The 20,937-nt window shown below is 43.8% G+C and overlaps 1 protein-coding gene and 1 non-coding gene across 5 annotated transcripts in view; both read right to left on the bottom strand.

The window, feature by feature from the left end:
• The window catches only part of pigf (phosphatidylinositol glycan anchor biosynthesis, class F), an 86,657-nt gene that overhangs the window by 17,791 nt on the left and 47,929 nt on the right, over positions 1-20,937 (bottom strand). The gene's annotated exons all lie outside the window — the stretch shown is intronic.
• On the bottom strand, positions 13,922-14,086 carry LOC119978431. Its single transcript, XR_005463451.1, has one exon. It is a non-coding gene; the product is annotated as a U1 spliceosomal RNA (small nuclear RNA).

Genomic DNA, 20,937 nt, shown 5'->3' with positions numbered 1-20,937 from the left:
CAGGTTGATAGGGTTGTGAAGAAGGCCTATGGTGTGATGGCCTTTATTGGTAGAGGGATTGAGTTCCGGAGCCATGAGGTCATGTTGCAGTTGTACAAAACTCTAGTACGGCCGCATTTGGAGTATTGCGTACAGTTCTGGTCGCCTCATTATAGGAAGGACGTGGAAGCTTTGGAACGGGTGCAGAGGAGATTTACCAGGATGTTGCCTGGTATGGAGGGAAAATCTTATGAGGAAAGGCTGATGGACTTGAGGTTGTTTTCCTTAGAGAGAAGAAGGTTAAGAGGTGACCTAATAGAGGCATACAAAATGATCAGAGGGTTAGATAGGGTGGACAGCGAGAGCCTTCTCCCGCGGATGGAGGTGGCTAGCACGAGGGGACATAGCCTTAAATTGAGGGGTAATAGATATAGGACAGAGGTCAGAGGTGGGTTTTTTACGCAAAGAGTGGTGAGGCCGTGGAATGCCCTACCTGCAACAGTAGTGAACTCGCCAACATTGAGGGCATTTAAAAGTTTATTGGATAAGCATATGGATGATAAGGGCATAGTGTAGGTTAGATGGCCTTTAGTTTTTTCCATGTCGGTGCAACATTGAGGGCCGAAGGGCCTGTACTGCGCTGTATCGTTCTATGTAGTTTTGCAGGCTTTGTGTACGCCACCCAGTTTTTTGTCAAAATCGAATAGCTTTGTTTTATTTGAATTGTTTGTGTATCATTTCAAAGATCAGGATCACACCCCTTTTTAATTTTTCTCTGCCAAACATCCCATGAAGCGAGGTGTGAACTGTAAACTCCAAAATTTCTCCAAAACATTAATATTTATTTTTGATAATACAGTACCCAACACTACATATACTATTCAAGTGAGGTTATACCAATGAAAAACATGGCTAGAACAATTTGTGATTCCTTAAATTGCCCTCATGCGCATACATGATTTATCTTGTTGACGACAGCATCTGGACGACTGGATGCTTTCTGAAAGAGGTTAATCACACCCAAATCTCTCTTCTTTCATTGCCCACCCACCATGTATTGTACACAAATATAAACAAACAGTCTTACATTCATTTACATAATGTTCCCATTGCTAATTAGCTGGGAACGCAACTCAGCAGCAATGACATTTATCACTGGAAATATCCCCCACAATATGTGATTATTTACTTCACAGGCCATCAATCATGATGACATGGTAACAGAGTTAGCAAGAAAAGGGAAATTGGGGAGAAAATTTGGATTTGATTTGACAACAGCTCTGGTGTTTCTCACTGTAGTATACAGAGCATGAGTGAATTTACCGTGTAATTGTTGTACATAATAGATCATAATGTTTATGGGGACCCACTTCAACTTGCTGGATTTTATCATCTTTTGGAGGGCAGAGTAATGTGTCAATTTTATTCAGATTTTCCTTTAGAACCTTAACTGGCAACACATAGGGATTGGTATCTTCTCACCGTAAGAATTAACTAGCTTTATACACACATAACAATGGGATCTTGGTCTTGGGGCCTTTATGCCTTTACGTTTCTGGTGTCCAAATACACTCAGTTGGATACACTGATGGATCAAGAAAACCCATGTTCTTCCAAACAAACAAAAACTGAAGTTGCAAGAATTTAGAAAAGCAATTTTTAAAGCACCATTTAACTAAACCTGAAGGCACTTTAAGAATTGATGCTTGGTTGACTTGCTTACAATGAGGAAGTGTGAAAGTACCAATCAGTTTAACTGAAACTGGGGCCAAGATAAAATTAGCACCTGCTTCTCTCCAAAATAACCGTGCTGGTATAATGCTATTCTTCACTGGGTATGTTGTGCTTCTAATAGATATCCAATAACTCTCCCAAATGGGCAGCACGGTGGCACAGTGGGTAGCACTGCAAGCCTCACGGCACTGAGAGCACAGGTTCGATCCCGGCCCCGGGTCACTGTCTGTGTGGAGTTTGCACATTCTCCCCGTGTTTGCATGGGTTTCGCCCCCACAACCCAAAGCTGTGCAGGGTAGGTGGATTGGCCACACTAAACTGCCCCTTAATTGAAAAAAATGAATTGGGTACTCCAAATTTATTTTAAAAAAATAACTCTCCCAACATCCCAAAGCTTGCCTGAAATCCAGGTGCTGGCATCCTGATCCATTTTGATGCATTTAGATATTTTACAAGCACCTTGCAAATGGTACAAACAAGATCAGGTTAGCAGGAGATCGTTTCTGGATCAAAATTCAATACTAGAACCACAACTAAAAACCATACGAGCCAGTTTCTTGTAAGAAGTTTACTCTTTCTGTTAGTTTAGAAAATGCGATCTTTCAGACTGGGATGAGAAAGTTGTCCGATGCGGCGAGGCAGAGTAAATTGGGCCTTTACTTTCTGGAGTTGAGAGAGTTTTTGAAAGGGCATGACAGGGTAGATACCAAGAGGCTTGTAACACCCAGCTCATATATCTAGAACACAGGAGCACAGTCCCAGGATATGGGGTTGATGATTTAGGACTGAGATGGACAGGAATTTTCTCACCCAATAGTCTGTTGAATCTTTGGAATTATCTATGTCGAAGGGTTGTGGATACTCCACCTTGAATATATTTAAGGCTTGTTGGACAGATTTTTGGTCTCTCGGGAAATCCAGGGATATGGCGAGCAGGCGGAAAAGTGGAATTAAGGCTGCTGATCAGCCACGATTGAATTGAATGGTGGAGCAGGCTCGAAGGGCCATATGGTTTACTTGTTTCTTTTGCTCAATAGAATGGGTCACTTTAAAAAAAAAATCAATCTAATGTATTGCTAATGCAGGACAAGATAACACAAGGAGCAAATGAATAAAGTGATTTTAACATCGATCAGTTTATGGAAACTTTTCACCCATATCAAATGTCCCATGAGTAATATCTGGTGCAGCATATTTAAAGAGTGTTACCCAATTGACAAAAATATACACCAAAGATGGATAGCTGCTCAGTTCCTCTCTGGTATAATGTGCATATTTAAGAAATACTCAATACTCAAATTGGTCAGATTTAAACTTCCTGCTTCTCTGCGAGCAGCTTTCGGCCCCAGAAGTCAGACTTCTGCAATTTTGCAAATTATTTCATGAGAAAAAGTTTGCTAATGCATAAATTACAATCTTTTTCTTTCCATTCTCCCCCTCACGTTAATGCCACAATATAGGTTTCCACACCTCTCTTTGAAACCATCCATCTGCTACATCATTTAATTTCAGACAGATGCACAGTGTTTCGCTGTTCTTCTCATTTTTCACTGCAGCTTTGAAAATATGCCACATCACATTTTTGGGAGGGGGAAGGAAAACACTGAAAGCATTCACTAAAAAAACGTTAAAGCATAATTGCAGATGTCTACAGTGGAGTTACTTAATCTAAAATTCCCCATTAAGTTTTGTTTTGTACCCTGCCACTTAAATCAGACACTGTATGTGTAGAAAATGGAAATGCCATTGTACACTAACCCACTCTTTCTTTCCCTCCAATAAACTAAAAGTGTGGTTTTGGTTTGGCAGACAATTACAGTACTGTGTATTACCATCAAGGAGCACAATCTGTCATATGGTTCAATTATGGCTTCTAAACTGCTTCCTAAGAAAAATTGTGCTACTATTAAATGAAACAATAGCAGTGTTTACCAAGCCAGGTTATTAGAAAATAGCTGACCGGATGGCACGGGCAGAGTATTGTTGATGCAAAGGACAGCCGGGGGGGGGGGGGGGGGGGAGAGACAGGTGAAATGACCAGTAATTTACAGGATACCGAAAAACACATTTACCAAAAAGTGTTTGCATTATCAATGACCTCTTGTAATTTAACAGCATTGTTGTGTTGGCCTTGACTGCATCAGAAAGTTTCAGTTAGCAAGTTGTGGATTCAAGCTCCACTCTAGACACTTGAGAATATGTTGTAGGTGGACAGTGAAAGAGCACAGCGCTATCAGCGGTGCTGTCCTTTTATTGGGACATTAATGCGAAGCCCCCTCTGCCTTTTGAGATGGATCAAACAAATTCTACAGTCCTATTTGAAGGAAGAACAAGGGAGTATTATTTTCCCCCAAGTATCCTGGCCAACATTTATCCTTCAACCACCATAATTAAAACAATTATTTGGTTATTTATTTAATTGCTGTGTGTGGGAGCTTGCTGCCGCAGCGGCCTTCATTACAGCAGCATCTCCGTTTCATAACATCCTCATTCACTGTGTCTCCTTTCAGGATGTCCCAAAGGCACTACATAAATGCAAGTTCTTTCCTTCGATAATGCAAATCGAAAGACGTTTCATTTAGGATCTAACCTAAGGAGTTCTTGTGACAAGGGTTGTATCACAAGAAGATGCCATTAACAAAACCATGCAAAGCTAAAAGCCAAAATGTACAAGATGAGACAAAGAATCTGGTTCCACAAATAAAAATCTATTTTGGTCTCCTCTTTGCAATCAACGTTTACAGTGGCCAGCAGCAATGGGCAGCTTTAACACTCAGGGGCCAAACATTAAAGTGCACGTACACAGGGAAAGTGATCTAAAAAGGACAAAACAGCATTACGATCAAATCTTCATCTGCATCATAAGAATGTTAAGATTAGTTTAAAATATTTTTTAAAAACACTAAAAGACTGGAATTGTTACAGCTGGCAAAGTCACTGGAGGTTAGTAACAAAAACATGCCCAATTCAATTTATGAAGAAAGGAATTCAGAGCCATCAAGACACTTGAGGTTTTCCTGAAACAGGATTAAAGATCATGTGACACAGTGGCACAGCTAGCAGCCTGAAGCAACAGGTTCTCAGACAAGATTATTTTTGAAGTAACTCACCCACAGTGTCAGGAGAGCGAACATGGTGCCAGGTACATTTTAAACTCATCCTGCTGACCAGGCCATGACAAAAAAAGGACTGGACTTCCTCACCTCTAAAATTAAGAAAAAAAAGCATTCCCTTCCCCCATTGCTCGCTAATGTGATGAATGTAGGAAATTGCCATGGTTTGTATTTTGTTTTTTTTTTTGCAGTAATGTTATTAAAGCTTATGTTAGAATGCATATAGACAGTTTGATTGCTAGAGCCATGATTAAAAGTGAGATAATCCATGGTTTTTGCAGGGGAAGTGTTTTGCTAATCGATACTAAAAGGCTTTTAACCTGTTTTCAGATAGCTAGTTAATGTACTTTTGTAACAGTTTGACCCTGGCTAAGCAAATCAAGACACATCTTGTAACAAGCGACAAAAGAATGCTGTGTGCTTTGAGTGTAGCTAATGGGAGGGGCCAGGTCTGTCTGGAAAAGGCAGTTGCTTCCAGGACTCTAAGCTGAGCAGAAGGGTTTCAGTTTGGTCCTAAATAGGGTTCTCGTTCCAAAGACTCTCCGACAAGATAAGCAAGTAAAAACCCTGGTTTGTTAACTTTATTCAGGAGTGGGATTCAATATATATATGGTTTGCTTAATTGGAATATATACAGGCGGATTTAGGTTTGGGAAGCAAGATAGTCTGTTGTAACTATTAACTGTGAAGCTATTTATTTGTTTCTAATGTGGTTAATTCTGTGTTTAAAGTAGTTTGTTTTAACATGGTCAGTGTTATCACGCCTGTGGTGCAGTAGCTTTTTCTCAACAGTTTTACAAAATAAAAATATTTGGCTTCCCATCCGGGATTCTAACATTTGACATGCCACCTCCACATCCAACAATCACATAGGTCGCCTGCACCAGTTCTGTTAGGCAGAAGCAATATTCACCCCACTGGTGATTAAACACTGCTGTCACTAAGGATCGTGCCAGTGGAAAACTTGCAGTCCCCCAGAAATCCTCTGCTCCAACTTGCCATAAACTGATTAAATACTGTGTCCTTGTTTAATAACTTAAAAACTGTTTAAAATGCTGCTGGCAGAGGAAGCGAGGTTACACGTGGCAAGCCCAAAGCCATCCAGCTTATTCTACAATGAGAAAATTAGAGGAATTGTGGTGTACATTCTTAGACCTACTTTTCTTTTAAGGTCAAGGTCTGAAAATGTTAGCATCTTCTAAAAATAATCACCAGTTTTGTAGTTTCTCTAACGCAGGGAAGAATCTTCAGCATGATTCAGTCCTGTTTGATCACTTACTATAAAACTGTTCATTGTTCCTTGCTGCCCTGCTTATATTACCTGCCCTCTGTAAGCTGCGCATGTGGACTTGCCATCATTAAATGGTCAGGCTTTCTACTCCCATTTAACAATCAGTGTGCAACAGAATAAACAAAGACCCTCCAGAAGTAAGGTCACATGACCGTCAAAATTAAAAACACAAGAGAAATGCCTTCATACAGGGGACGGGATTCTCCGATGCCGCTCCAACGCCGGTTTACCGATTCACCGGTGACCGGAAAATCGGTGCCAGCCGGAGCAGCCCCCCCCCCCCCCCCCCCCACCCCCGACAATTCTCCCTGCGCGATGGGCCGGATGCCCGCTTGAGTTAGGCCGAGTCCCTCCAACGTCGTTCTCGTGTGGTCCTACCCGGCGGGACCTCAGCGTTCATGCTGCGGGAGGCAGCCTGCTGAGGGGGGGATCCGACCCCGGGGGGAACCTCCACAGTGGCGTGGCCTGCGATTGGGGCCTACCGATCAGCGGGCAGGCTTATTCCCGGTGGGGGCCTATGTTCCTCCGCACTGGGTCCCTGTAGCTCTCCGGCATATTGCGTCAGGTTCCGGTGCGGAGAAGGCAACCCACGCACATGCCCGAACTCGCCGCCGGCCATGGTGCGCATGCGCAGACCTGTGGCGCCCGTGCTGATGCCCGGATTGGCAGCTGGAGCAGAGGGAAGCTATCCAGTGTCGTGCTGGCCCCCTGTGCAGCGCAGAATCGCTGATCCTAGGGGCCAGATGACGCCGTCGTAAAACGCTCCGGCGTTTATGACAGCATCAACACTTAGCCTCAGGATCAGAGAATTCCGCCCATGGTTAGCAGGAATCACAACACTGAACGGTGAGATCCATAATCCTTATGTACAGAGGAAGTACACACAAACATTCCAAATGTGCACTTGATCCTCACAGACATTAGAAGCCAGGAACAGACCAGACCCGAAGCAGAGAACAAGCTACAATAACTGAAATCTACTCATGAAATCTCAAAAGCTCAATAAGAATTTTACAACCACAGTTCAGAAACTGCAAAAACCTGCAGGGAACACTACCTAAATGAGATCGAGATTCGCATCCACAAGAATAAAACAGCAATGACGAATCTAAATATTCAGAGAACCAATCCACAAAAGATTCACCAAATGGAATGACTTTGATATGGCAACACATCGGTCGTTCTAAAAGCCTTGAAATTACAGATTAATTTGCTTTATTCAGTGCACCCTCAGGATTTTAAGATGGATCCAACACTGAGCATGACTGATTGAACATTTGATCTTTATATAAAGGAACAGGAGTAATCCATTTGCTACCTCACACCTGCTTTGACATTTTAATAGATCATGGCTAATCTGCATCTTAATTCCATCTACCTGCCTTGGTTGCATAAGTCTCAATATCCTTAGCTTAAAAAAAAATTTATCTCAAAGTTCTGAAATTTTCAACTGATCGAGTCTCGAACAGATATTCTTTGCTGGGGTGAAAACGGAAAACAAAAAAGTTCCAGATGTGCACTACCTTTTTTCTCAAGTGCTTCCCGACATCACCCCCGAACAGCTGAGCTTTCATTTTTTGAGTTATGCCTTTTCCTGAACTTTCACACCAGAGGGAATAGCTCCTCTCCATCTGCCCCTATCAATTCCCTTAATTATTTTAAATGTCTTAATTTGATCACCGCTTAAATCTTCTGTGTTCAAGTGAATACAAGCAGAAAATTTGACTTGTAGTTATAATTTAACCCTATTAGTTCAAATATAATGGTGGTGAATTTCTGCTGCACCTCTCCAAGGGCAATATATCCTTCCCAAGGAGCAGAACACAACCCTCAAAACGAGGTCATACATCCTTTTGTACTCTAGCACCCCTAGAGTTATCGGTCAATATTCCAATCGTCTCTTAACGTACTTTTAGTATTCGCCCAGAAGCGAATTCTGTATGAGGAGAGATTGGGCCATCACTGCCTTCAAAAGAACAAAGGTGAAGTGGAAGGACTCTGGGGAGTCAAGAGATGAGCCACTTTCCATAGCATCCCTACCCTGGTCTTCCTCTAGGCAGACTTATGATTTTTCCAGTTCACTTTCTGGTCACTGGTGATCCCAAAGCTGTTGGGCGGTGGGACATTTGGTGTCAGCGACATAATGGAATGTCAGAGGAGATGGTTAGGCTTTTTATTGCTGGAGATGGTCACTGCCTGGCACTTGTGAGGCATCCATGTTTTTGACATATCGCAGCCCAAGTCTGGAGGCTGCTGCAGTCTTGCCGCACCTGGACAAGTAATGGTCCCATCTCGCTCTGAGGTAAGGGGGAAAAGGGCGAAAGAGTCCACTTTGACGTGAGAATATGTTTGGACTCCTTTTGCTCTGTGAGGAAAGCTGCAGTGCTGGGAGAGATCAATTGTAATCAGTCACCATGGGGGAAGAATCCAACTCCACTTAGATCCTGTTAAAGAGTTTAATGCTCAGCGGATGGGGTGCGAAGGAGAGGGATGGCTCTATCATCTTTGACAAAGAGTCATCTGGACTCGAAACGTTAGGGACGGGTTCTGCGCAAATCCTCGGGGTGGGAAAAACCGGCAGACACCTTGGCGGGAACCACTCCGGCGTCGAGCCGCCCCAAAGGTGCGGATTACTCCGCACCTTCGGGGTCCAGGATGGCGCCGGAGTGGTTTGCGCCGTGCCAGCCGGCGGGAGGAGGCTTGGCGCCACGTCAACTGGCGCCAAAGGGTCTCCACCGGCCGGCACAAGTTGATGCATGCGCGGGAGCGCCAGCGTCTGCTGGCGTCAGTCCCGTGCATGCGCATGGGGAGTTTCATCTCCGCGTTGGCCATCGCGGATCGGTACAAGGCTGACGTGGAGGAAGAGAGTGCCCCACAGCACAGGCCCGCCCGCGGATTGGTGGGCCTCGATCGCGGGGGCACCCCCCGAGGCCAGATCGCCCCATGCTGCCCCCCCCCCTCCCGAGAACCCCGGAGGCCGCCCACGTAGCTGTGTCTCGCCGGTACGGACCAACCTTGATTTACGCCAGCGGGACCCTTGTTAAACGGGTGGGACTTCACCCCATTCGAGCGGCCCCGGCGCCCATTGAGTCGTGCCGGTCTCCGCCATTCTCAGAAGCGGGCGGTGCGATTCACGCCGGGGTGATTTTTGGGGGGTCGGAGAATTCGGAGTACGGCGGGGGTGGGATTCACGCCGATCCCCAGCGATTCTCCGAACCAGTGGGGAGACGGAGAATCCCGTCCTAGCTCTATTCTCTCCCTACAGATGCTGCCAGACCTGCTAAGGTTTTCCAGCATTTTCTCTTTGGGCTCCATCATCTTTCTTTGGTGGAATTTTGGTTCAGTGAGAAAGGTGATTGCATTTAGGTTCTGAATATTTGATGAGTTGGGGAAGAGGTGAATACAAGTACAGGTTGAATTCTGAAGGAAGATCACGAAGATGAAATGTAACTCCGGGTGAGGTTTTCAAGCCCCTCCCGCAAGGTGGGATCTTCCAGCCCTGCCGAAGTTAAGAGAAATTTGAATGGCTCATTGCAGCAGGACTGGAAAACCCCATCCTCTGGGAGCGATTCTCCGAGCCCCGCGCCGGGCCAGAGAATCGCCGCAACCGAGCCACGCCGCCCCAACGTCGGCGCGCGATTCTCCGAGCTGCGGAGAATCAGCACCATTTGCGCCGGTGTGTTTGACGCATCGCCGGCCGCTGTACGCAGCGGGGCCGTAGATTATCCGGGCCGAATGGACCGAGCGGAAAAAGCAGATGCCCGCTGGTGCCGTTCACACCTGGTCACTGCCGGTGGCACCTCTGCGCGAAGGGTTGGGGGGGCGGCCTCTGATGGGGTCTGGCCCACGATCGTGGCCCCACCAATTGGCAGGCTGGCCTCTCAACCCCTGGGCCTACTTTGCGCGGCTGGCCCCTGAACCCCCACGCCATTGCGTAGGGGGCGGCGCGCTGAAGATGTCCCCTGCGCATGTGCGGGTTGGCGCGGCCCATTTGGCGCCAGGAAGGGAGGCTGGAGCGGGACAGAATTGGTCGTCCACATGCCCGTTTCGCGCCATCGTGAAACGCAACGGTGTTCATGACGGCGCGAACACTTAAGTCTCCATTTTGGAGAATCGCGCCCTCTAATTCTGTCTCTACAGGCAGAATACTGCTGAGTATTTCCAGCATCTCTTGGTTTTATTGCAGAGTGGGTTATATTTGCTATGCAAATAACATTAAGGACTTTATTGTTCTTCCTCTATTTTGTTTGTTAAGAGGATTGTGCTAGGGGTGGGGCTGTTGTTTAATTATTCGTTACAGATGCATTCTTTGAATCTGGTCCATTGCGGGTCAAGACTGCTTGACAGCATTTTTTTGTCTGGATTTATTGCCCAAGTACTTCTGTTAGCTAGTTCACTGTGGCATTTCTTGTGGTTTTAAACTGTTAACTCTTGGCCCCCTTGAAGTTCGGTTACCATCTGCTCAGCTTTTTGTGCTGACATTTTACCACTTCTCCTTCCCAGCCAGTTTCTTTAATTTTCAGTCGAGATTTTAAGTGACTCCTGGAACCCCTCCTCCAGATGCCTAACCAGTAACCCATGCTGCAAAGTGTAACCATAGCATTCAAAGGCAGGATCAGACTCTGTTGTGTAAAGCCCATGATCAAGTAGCCTTTCTCAGTGTTAACATGAAGACTAGCTACTCGAGTAAGACAGATGGCTGCCAGTACTTGTGTGCCCAAACACGAGTCACTGCCTTTCCGAAGAGTATAAAATTGGAGACAAGTATTCTTTAAGGCAGGAAAAAGCAAATGACAAATTTTATGTGCTCCACAGCATATACTGCAAATCATCTGTAACACTCAGCTGCAAACCAAGCAACTCGGTACGCAAATTTAACTGACTTTTCATTGGAACTGCTTCACTACCCAGTGTATTTTACAGAACAACAATCTGGTTATTCTTGGAAAACAAATATTAACATTTAATAAACATGAACAAAAATATTTGCATTTACAGAGCACTTTAAGACCACGTGGCATCTCAAAGTGTTCCAGAGACTGAAGAGTAGTCATTGTCGCAATGTGGGAAATGCAGCCGTCAATTTGCACACAGCAAGCGACCACGAAACAGCAATGTGATAATGCCAAGATCATCAGAGAGAACAGCGTGGCATGAAATCTGCAACACAGCATTTTTGATCAGCTATTGCACCCAAAATGGTCAACACTCGCACCATCTTAGTGTTGTTGATTATGGGGGAACGGCAGACATGTTGCAGAATTACTTTGCCTCAGTATTTACAGTTGAAAAGGAGGATAACTCGGAAGTCTGAAAAAAATAATAGTCGCTAGAAGACGGGGACATTAAAAAAAATAAATTTAGAGTACCCAATTATTTTTTTCCAATTAACAGGAAATTTAGTGTGGCCAATCCACCCTACCTGGGTTGTGGGGTGAAACCCACGCAGACACAGAAAGAACATGCAAACTCCACGCAGACAGTGACCCAAAGCCGGGATCGATCCCAGTGCTCAGCGCCGTAGGCAGCAGTGCTGTCCACTGTGCCATCATTCCACCCAGAAGACAGGGACTTAATATTGTTATGGGCCAGGCTTTTAAAATCCCCAAAGTCTTTTATGGAGTTCACCTGACCTATAACTATTTGTTGAATTTGGCTAGGATGAGCACAAGAGCCTTCAATTGAGGTGTAATTCAACAGTCTTCCCAGACACTTTAATCAAAATAAGCTTTATTCCAAGAACTTAGTTAAAATTTAATAATAATAATAATCTTTATTGGTGTCACAAGTAGGCTTACATTAACACAGCAACGAAGTTACTGTGAAAATCCCCGAGTTGCCACATTCCGGCGCACGTTCGGGTACACTGAGGGGGAATTCAGAATGTCCAATTCACCTAACAGCACGTCTTTGGAGACATGTGGGAGGAAACCGGAGCACCAAGAGGAAACCCACAAAGACACGGGGAGAACGTGCAGACTCTGTACAGACAGTGACTCAAGCCGGGAATCGAATCTGGGACCCTGGCGCTGTGAAGCAACGGTACTAACCACTGTGCTACCATGCCGCTCATGGCAGCAATTATTATTTTATATAAACACACAGCAATAATTTATCAATTACAAACATAAAGACCCACCACAGCAACTGTAATCTATGTATAACACTTAATGAATTCACTCTTAACTGTTCCAATTCAAAATCAAAATCCCAGAAACCAAAACTCCTTTTCAAGGGCATGGCCCAGCACTCTGCATTCTCACTTGAATAGATTGGCTTTCCCTGAGATTCGGACCCTGTCTCACCAGCAGGTTTAAACCCTTCTGGAAAGCAAACTACATCTTAAAAGCCACCACCAAGGTGATTTTTACTGGAACAGATATTTAAAATGAAACTAGAGAGAGAGGCCAAAACACTTCTTTCTCCTGTCTGAGTTCACAGCAGTCAAATGTGAAAGCGAAAGTAAAACTCTCACACAGCCACAGCCCAGCTCCACCCACACAATGACATCACTGAAGCCATGTGATAAGACAAAAACCTTTCTTAAATAGACACTCACATGACGCCTCCCCCCAGGAAAAAAAAACTTCAAAGATGGTTTCATTTTTCACTTGTCCATTCTTAACACTTGGCAATAAACATACATAAATTTTAAAACACCAAAACAGGCAAACGTTTACAATAATAGTCGATTTTAGTTTTTCGTCTTCCACCATTGAACCTGGTTCTCTTCATTACATTCATGACAAAGCATCGGCTATTGCGTTTTCTCGTCCTGCCACATGTATAAGTTTTAAATTAAATGGCTGTAATAATAAACTCCATCGAAACAGTCTGGCATTTTTATTCTTGAATTTCTCCCAAAACAAAGAATTATGATCGGATGAATTGCTGGGAACATAAAATGTTAAAATGTTGCGAAGCCAGCACCAAGCTCAAAGTCTCCTTTTCAATTGTTGAATACTTCCTCTGGTGATCATTAATTTTTTTGAAAAATGCCTAACAGGCTGCTCTATTCCTTCGTCGTCTTCTTGTAGGAGCACAGCACCTCCGCCGACATCACTTACATCAACAGCCACCTTGAATGGTTTTGTGTAATTTGCGATGGCCAACACAGGGTAGTGGTTCACACAGCCTTCAGGCCGTTAGATGCCTGTTGACACTCCGCCGTCCATTGAAATTTGCTACACTTCTTCAACACGTCCGTCCGTGGAGCAACCACACTGCTAAACTTCGGCACAAATTTACGGCAAAAACCACTCATGCCAAGAAATCTCATTATTTCCCTTTGTGTTGAGGGTATTGGAAACTCCCAATAACTTTTGTTTTCACATCCCGTGGGACAATTTGTCCATGTCCAATTGTATGGCCAAGGAACATGACTTGGGCTTTTCCAAACTCACTTTTGGCTAGGTTTACCACCAAACCCGCCTCCTGAAGTAGATCTAATAACTCCATCGGATGCTTCAAATATTCTTTCCACGTCTGACTAAAAATCACCAGATTGTCTATGTACACCGCACAATTGGGTAATCCTGAAATGACTTTTGTTAGTTAATCGTTGAAATGTGGCTGAGGCATTTTTCATGCCAAATGGCATAACTTTGAATTGGTATATACCATTTGGAGTCACAAAATCTGAAATCTCCTTCGTCCTTATGGATAAAGGTACCTCCAGTAACATTTAAGTAAATCCAGTTTGGGGATAAAAGCTGATTGTTCCACCTTCTCAATGCAATCCTCCAACCGTGGGATAGGATAAGAGTCTTTATCCCAATCCTCTGGATAATCTTTTTTTTTAAATCAGGGGAGAGTGCGAACAGTAGTCCCCCACTACCACAAATTTTGCAGTCAAGTATCCCGCATTTGGGGACATCGCAGGCGTCAGCACACCCGAAGTGCAATGGGCTAGCCTCTTCCTGGGCGAACCACCTTCCTCATCATGGTTTCACCCCTGCAAGGTAAGTATCCTCTGGATAATCTTGACAATAAGCCTTCACCATTGTCTTTAACGTCTGATGCCACCGTTCTAACGCTCCCTGCGATTCTGGATGGTACACAGTTGATTTACATTGTTTTACTCCTGAGCTATCTTTAACCTTCTTGAATAACTTTGAGGTAAAATTTGAACCTTGATCAGATTGTATTTCTGTGGTTAGTCCATATATAATAAAAAATTTAAGTAACAATCTTTTTAGCTGTAATATTACGTACTGAAATGGCCTCTGGAAACCTAGTAGACATATCCATAATAGTCAAAAGTTCATAGAATCATAGAATTTACAGTGCAGAAGGAGGCCATCGGCACATCAAGTCTATACTGGCCCTTGGAAAGAGCACCCCACTTAAGCCCACACTTCCACCCCATTCCCATAACCCAGTAACCCCACCTAACCTTTTTGGACACTAAGGACAATTTATCATGGCCAATCCACCTAACCTGCACATCTTTGGACTTGGGAGGAAACCAGAGCACCTGGAAGAAACCCACACAGATACGGGGAGAACGTATAGACTCCGCACAGACAGTGGCCCCAGCCAGAATCAAACCTGGCCCCCTGGAGCTGTGAAGCAACTGTGCTCCCGTGATATTGATTCCCACTTTTTGTTTTAGGAAGCGGTCCTACGCAATCATTTAAAATCCTTGTAAAAGGTTCCTCAAATGCTGGAATAGGTATTACGGGCGCTGGTTATATTATCGCTTGAGGTTCTCCTATCATTTGACATGTGTGACATGATTGATAAAATTTAACTGCATCTTTATGTAGTACAGGCCAATAAAAATGTTTTTGTGTTTTAGCTCGAGTTTTCTTTACTCTCAAATGACCTCCTACTGGTACCGCATGTGCTACTCGCGCACCTCTTTTCTATACCCTACTGGCAATACCACTTGATGAAATTCTTCCCACTTTTCATCTGCCTTCAGATATAAAGGTCTCCATTTTCTCATGAAGACATCATTTTTACGGTAATAACATTCTGGTATACACTCAGATTCCTCTTCCGTGCATGCTTTCTGATACACCGGTTTTATTTCTATATCTTTTTGTTGTTACTCTGCCAACTTTCCTAACTAAAAATATCCGCCTCATCCTCCACCTGTTCTTTTCCAACCATCTGATCAAAAATCATTTCTGATAATTGCACTTCAACTTTATCTTCATTTTTTGATTTCTCGACCTGAATTCCACATCTTACCACCTTTTATGGCAATATTCCTCCGAAAATACATAACTCCTCATCTCTTACCATCAAAGATTGACTAGCTCCCATATCTCTTAAAATTCTGACTTCTTGGGCCGCACAGTGGCGCAGTGGATAGCACTGCTCCCTCATGATGCCGAGGTTCGATCCCGGCTCTGGGTCACTGTCCGTGTGGAGTTTGCACATTCTCACCGTGTTTGCATGTTTCACCCCCACAACCCAAAGATGTGCAGGGTAGGTGTATTGGCCACCCTAAATTGCCCCTTAATTGGAAAAAATGAATTGAGTACTCCGAATTTTTTAAAAAGTCAAATTTTTTCAAAAATTAGAAATTTCAGACTTCTTTACCTACTTCGCCTGATATACTTGAGTAAACTTTAACCACACGAGTAAATTCTTTAAAGAGACCTGGCAGCTTCTTATCAATCACCTGTTGATCAGGCTGTACATTCTTTCGCACCTCCTTCGCTTCAATTGGGCCTTCTTGTACCACTTTAACAAACCCCACTGGCTTATCCTGTTTTACCACATCAGCCTTCCCAGTGCTTTTCTTCAACCACCAACACTGACTTTACATGGCCTTGTTTCTTACAGTAAAGACATCTGAAACTTTTAATTTCTCTTCCACCCTCCTGGATTTCTTTTTAAATCTGAGGTACACTATCCATATTATCTCCCATCAGATCACCTTTACTTTTACCACTTGAGTATTTCTCTTTTCCCCAGTTTCAATCCTTCACAGGCTGAAACTGATGTCAGAAACCAAACTTTGATTCATGAACCAATTCATAATCACCCGCCATTTCTGCTGCTCATCTCCCAGTTGTTTTGTTTCCAATTAAGGGCCAATTTAGCGTGGCCGATCCACCTACCCTGCACATCGTTTTGGGTTGTGGGGGCGAAACCCATGCAAACACGGGGAGAATGTGCAAACTCCACACAGACAGTGACCCAGAGCTGGGATCGAACCTGGGACCTCAGCGCCGTGAGGCAGCAATGCTAACCACTGTGCCACCGTGCTGCCCTCTAATCTTGCAGTTTTAACCCTCTGGTTTTCCACATGAGTTCTCACTACATCAAGAATTGACTTTTTAAACTCCTCCAAAATTTCTCTAAGAGCTTCATACATTTGGTCTATTTTCAAAGCCTTTATCCACCTATCAAAATTACTCTGATCCTTTCAAACTCTATGTATGCTTGACCAGGTTCTTTCCTTAAATTTCTAAACCTGTCTGTAGGCTTCAGGCGGTAGTTCATATGCACCCAAGATGGATATTTTCACCTCCTCATACACCCAGATACCTCCTCTGATAGTGATGCCAACACTTCACTAGTTCTACCTACTAACTTTGTTTGAACCAGTAATACCCACATGTCCTGTGGCCATTTCATTTGTTTAACCACCTTCTCAAATGAAATTAAAAAGGCTTCAACATCCTTTCCATCAAACCTTGGCAATGCTTGGACATATTTAAATAGATTCCCACCAAGCATTCGACTATGACGTTCTTGCTCTTTCTCACTATCGTCAGACTGTACGTTTCTCTTTACCTCCAATTATTTTAACTGACATTCACGTCTCATGGCAAGTTTCTGAAGATTAAAGTCACTCTCTTTTTCTTCTCTCTCTTTTCCCCTGATCTGTACCTCCCTTTCTCTCACTTTTTGTTCTCCTCGTACTATTCTTTCTTTTGTCCTCATTTTGAATTCAAGCTGCTTTAATTCTTTTTCATGTTCAAGCTGCTTTAACTTTTATTCATGTTCAAGCTGTTTGATCTGTAATTGAATTCTTGCCATTTCCAATGATTCACACTGTGTCTCAGGCAATTTTAAGTGCTCAGCTACCGCCACAATTACCTCTTCTTTTCGTATGTTGTTAAGCAATGTCAACTGCAATGTTTTTGCCAAACCTAAAAGCCTTTTTTAGTCTCAGTTTTTAAGGTACTACTCGTGACCTTCTCCACCCCCAAAATCTTATGAGCCTCTGAAATAGCCATTGCCCACAACACACTCCCTATTTAAACTTGAATACACCTGAAATGCAAACACAAGTAAGTTCACCCCTCACTGTCTAAGTTCACTAAGCCAACCCAATCATGAAAGATGGACTTTTATCCCAGACGAGCACACAATTTTGTATGGGCTAGGGTTTAAAATCTCCAAAGTGAGTTATGGAGTTCACCTGACTTATAGTTTTATGTTGAATTTGTCTAGAATGAGCACAAGAGCCTTCACTGGAGATGCGATTCAACAATCTTCCTAGACACTTTAATCAAAATAAGCTTTATTCTAAGAACACACAGCAAGAATTTTAAAAATTAATTACAAACATAAAGACCCCCAACTGCTACAGTAATCTATGTATAATACTTAATGAATCCCCCTTAACTGCTCCAATTCAAAAACAGAATCCCATAAACCAAAACTCCTTTTCAAGGGCATGGCCCAGCACTCCGCATTCTCACTTGAATAGACTGGCTTTCCCTGAGATTCGGACCCCGTCTCACCAGCAGGTTTAAACCCTTCTGGAAAGCAAACTACATCTTAAAAGCCACCACCAAGGTGATTTTTACTGGAACAGATATTTAAAATGAAACTAGAGAGAGAGAGGCCAAAACACTTTTTTCTCCTGTCTGAGTCCACATCAGTCAAATGTGAAGGCGAAAGTAAAACTCACACAGCCACAGCCGAGCTCCACCCACACAATGACATCACTGGTGCCATTTGATAAGACAAAAATCTTTCTTAAAGGGACACTCACATGACAATATAATAAACGCAAGTACAGCATCAGTAACTTGGAAATTAATGTGACAGGACCTGACAGTTTCCATCCGAGGGTGTTAAAGGAAGTAGGGGAGCACATTGTAAATGCCGTCACAATAATCTTTCCGAGTTCCCTGTATTCAGGTTTAGTCCCTCTGGATTGGAAAATTGTATGTCATTCCACTTCTTACGAAAGGTGAAAGGGGACAGACTGTTAGCCCAATGCCTGTGATAGGGAAATTGCTGGAGTCCATAATCAGGTATCGGGTAACTGAACACCTTGAAAGAATTTTGGTTGATCAGGGAGAGCCAGCGTGGATTCGTGAAGGGAAGATCAAGCCTGACAAATCTCATTGAATTTTTTGAAGAGGTGACTAAGGCAGTGGGGACAGGGGAATGTCAATGGATATTATTTATATAGACTTCCAAAAGGCATCTGATAAAGTCCCACATAAGAGACTGTTAATGAAGGTGGAAGCCCATGGAGTTGAGGGTAAATTATTGACATGGTTAGGAATTTGGTTGAGTGCCAGGCAACAGAGAATGGCGATAATGGGTAAGTACTCTAATTGGCAGGGTGTGACTCCTGATGTACCATAGGTTTCTGTGTTGGGGCCTCAATTATTCACATTATTCATCATAGAATAATAGAGCACAGAAGAAGCCCTTCAGCCCATCGAGTCTGCACCGACGCATGGAAAACACCTGACCTGCCAGCAATTGGCCCATAACCTTGAAAGTTATGACGTGCCAAGTGCTCATCCAGGTACTTTTTAAAGGATGCGAGGCATCCCGCCTCTGCCATCCTCCCAGGCAGTGCATTCCAGACCGTCACCACCCTCTGGGTAAAATATTTGTTCCTCAAATCCTTCCTAAATCTCTTGCCCCTGACCTTGAACTTGTGTACCTATGTAACTGACCCTTCAACTTAGGGGAACAGCTGCTCCCTATCTACCCTGCCATTGCCCCTCATAACCTTGTGCACCTCGATCAGGTTGCCTCCTCAGTCTCCTCTGCTCCAGTGAAAACAACCCAAGGCCATCCAATCTCTCTTCATAACTTAAATGTTCCACCCCAGGCACCATCCTGGTGAATCGCCTCTGCATCCCCATCATTAATGATTTGGATTATGGCATATTGTATTCAAATTTGCTGATGATACAAAGCTAGGCGGCATTGTAGACAGTCTAGATGACAGCATAAAATTGAAAGGAGATAATGACAGACTAGGTGAATGGGCAAAATGTAATGTAAGCAAGTGTGAGGTTATCCATTTTGAACCAAAAAAGGATAGAGCAGGATACTTTCTAAATGGGAGGAGGTTAAGAACAGTGGATGTACAAAGAGACTTGGGGGTTCAGGTGCATCAATTTTTAAAATGTCAGGAACAAATGTGGAGAATAATGAAAGAGGTTATTGGAATGCTAGTCTTTATATCTGGAGGATTGGACTATAAAGTCACCCAAGTTATGCTGCAGCTTTACAAAACCCTGGTTAGACTCCACTTACAGTACGGTGAGCTGTTCTGGGCCTCACCTCAGGAAGGATATATTGGCCTTGGAGGGAGTGCAACATAGGCTTACAAAAAGGATACCTGGATTACAGGGGTCAAGTTAAGAGGAGAGATTGCACAAATTGGGCCTGTTTCACTAGAATTAAATGGTAACGGGGCTATCTGATTTAAAGGAGTGCGCTGCCAGCAGGAAAATCGAATTCCAATGACAGGAGAATTCCGACCAGAGTAGATAAAGATAAAGGGCGCGATTCTCCCAAAACATTTCGAAGTTAATTTGTCGTGGGGTTTTCAGGGAGTCTCCCGCCAGCTTTGCCGGCGTGTTCCCCACCGCTAGTCAATGATACCGAGTCACTTTTTTGGGTCCTGGGGAGTTTCTCACCGGTTTAGCCCACATGTAGAATTTTTTTCGCACTGGGGACCTGAACTCAAGAGATCAGGCCGGCATTTTGAAAAGGTGCCTAAGTGAGCTTGTGAGTCCCCCATGCCCCTTACCCATGGGCAATGTCACCCCCACACCCCAATGTCACCCCCACACACATGGGCACTACCCCCCATCAAGTGAACCCCCCCCCCCTATTTGGGGTTCCAGGAGGTTCCCCCTCTTCAGATCCCTTCCCCCCCCGCAAGTCCCCTTGCAGCACCCATCATATGAATTTGTGGACAAATTCAATGATGTAAGATGATACTTTGAATGCAAGTCTTTGCAGGTAATACTCGCATTCAAAGTATCATCTTGCTTCATTGAATTTGCCTTTGTATGTATTTGTGGAACCGACCACTTCATTCACATGATGACGGTGTTGCCCTCCGAAAGCTAGTGATTCGAAACAAACCTGTTGGACTTTAACCTGGTGTGAAAAGACTTCTCACTGTTTCAAGCTAGGATCAGAGGTTAATGCTGATACTGAGATAGCACAGAACCATTCACACATGGGTGAAGAGCGCAGGTGGATGCAGAAGAGAAGCGGTCTGGTTGAAAGATTGTAGATCCAGAAATGACGAAGGAGGCAAAGAGACACCAGAGACAGAAAGCTTGGGCCAGGTAACGTTTTTGGTAGCATTCAAAGCTGGAATGGGCAGGTTTTCTCACATTTTTTTATAAAAACAAATAATTCAACTTGTCATGCATCCTCCCTGAACAGGCACCGGAATGTGGCGACTAGGGGCTTTTCACAGTAACTTCAATGAAGCCTACTTGTGACAATAAGCGATTATTATTATTGTTATTTTTAAAAAACTTGAGGGGAATTGAACAAGATGAATGTGAAAACAAGTCCAGTTACTTTTTTATTCTTTTCACAGGATATGGGCATCGCTGGCAAGGATTTGGCAAG

The sequence above is a fragment of the Scyliorhinus canicula genome, chromosome 1, assembly GCF_902713615.1.
Source record: "Scyliorhinus canicula chromosome 1, sScyCan1.1, whole genome shotgun sequence".
In the NCBI taxonomy this organism is placed as follows: domain Eukaryota; kingdom Metazoa; phylum Chordata; class Chondrichthyes; order Carcharhiniformes; family Scyliorhinidae; genus Scyliorhinus; species Scyliorhinus canicula.
The sequence above is the reverse complement of the archived record's forward strand: the minus strand, read 5'-3'. Positions and strand labels throughout refer to the sequence as shown.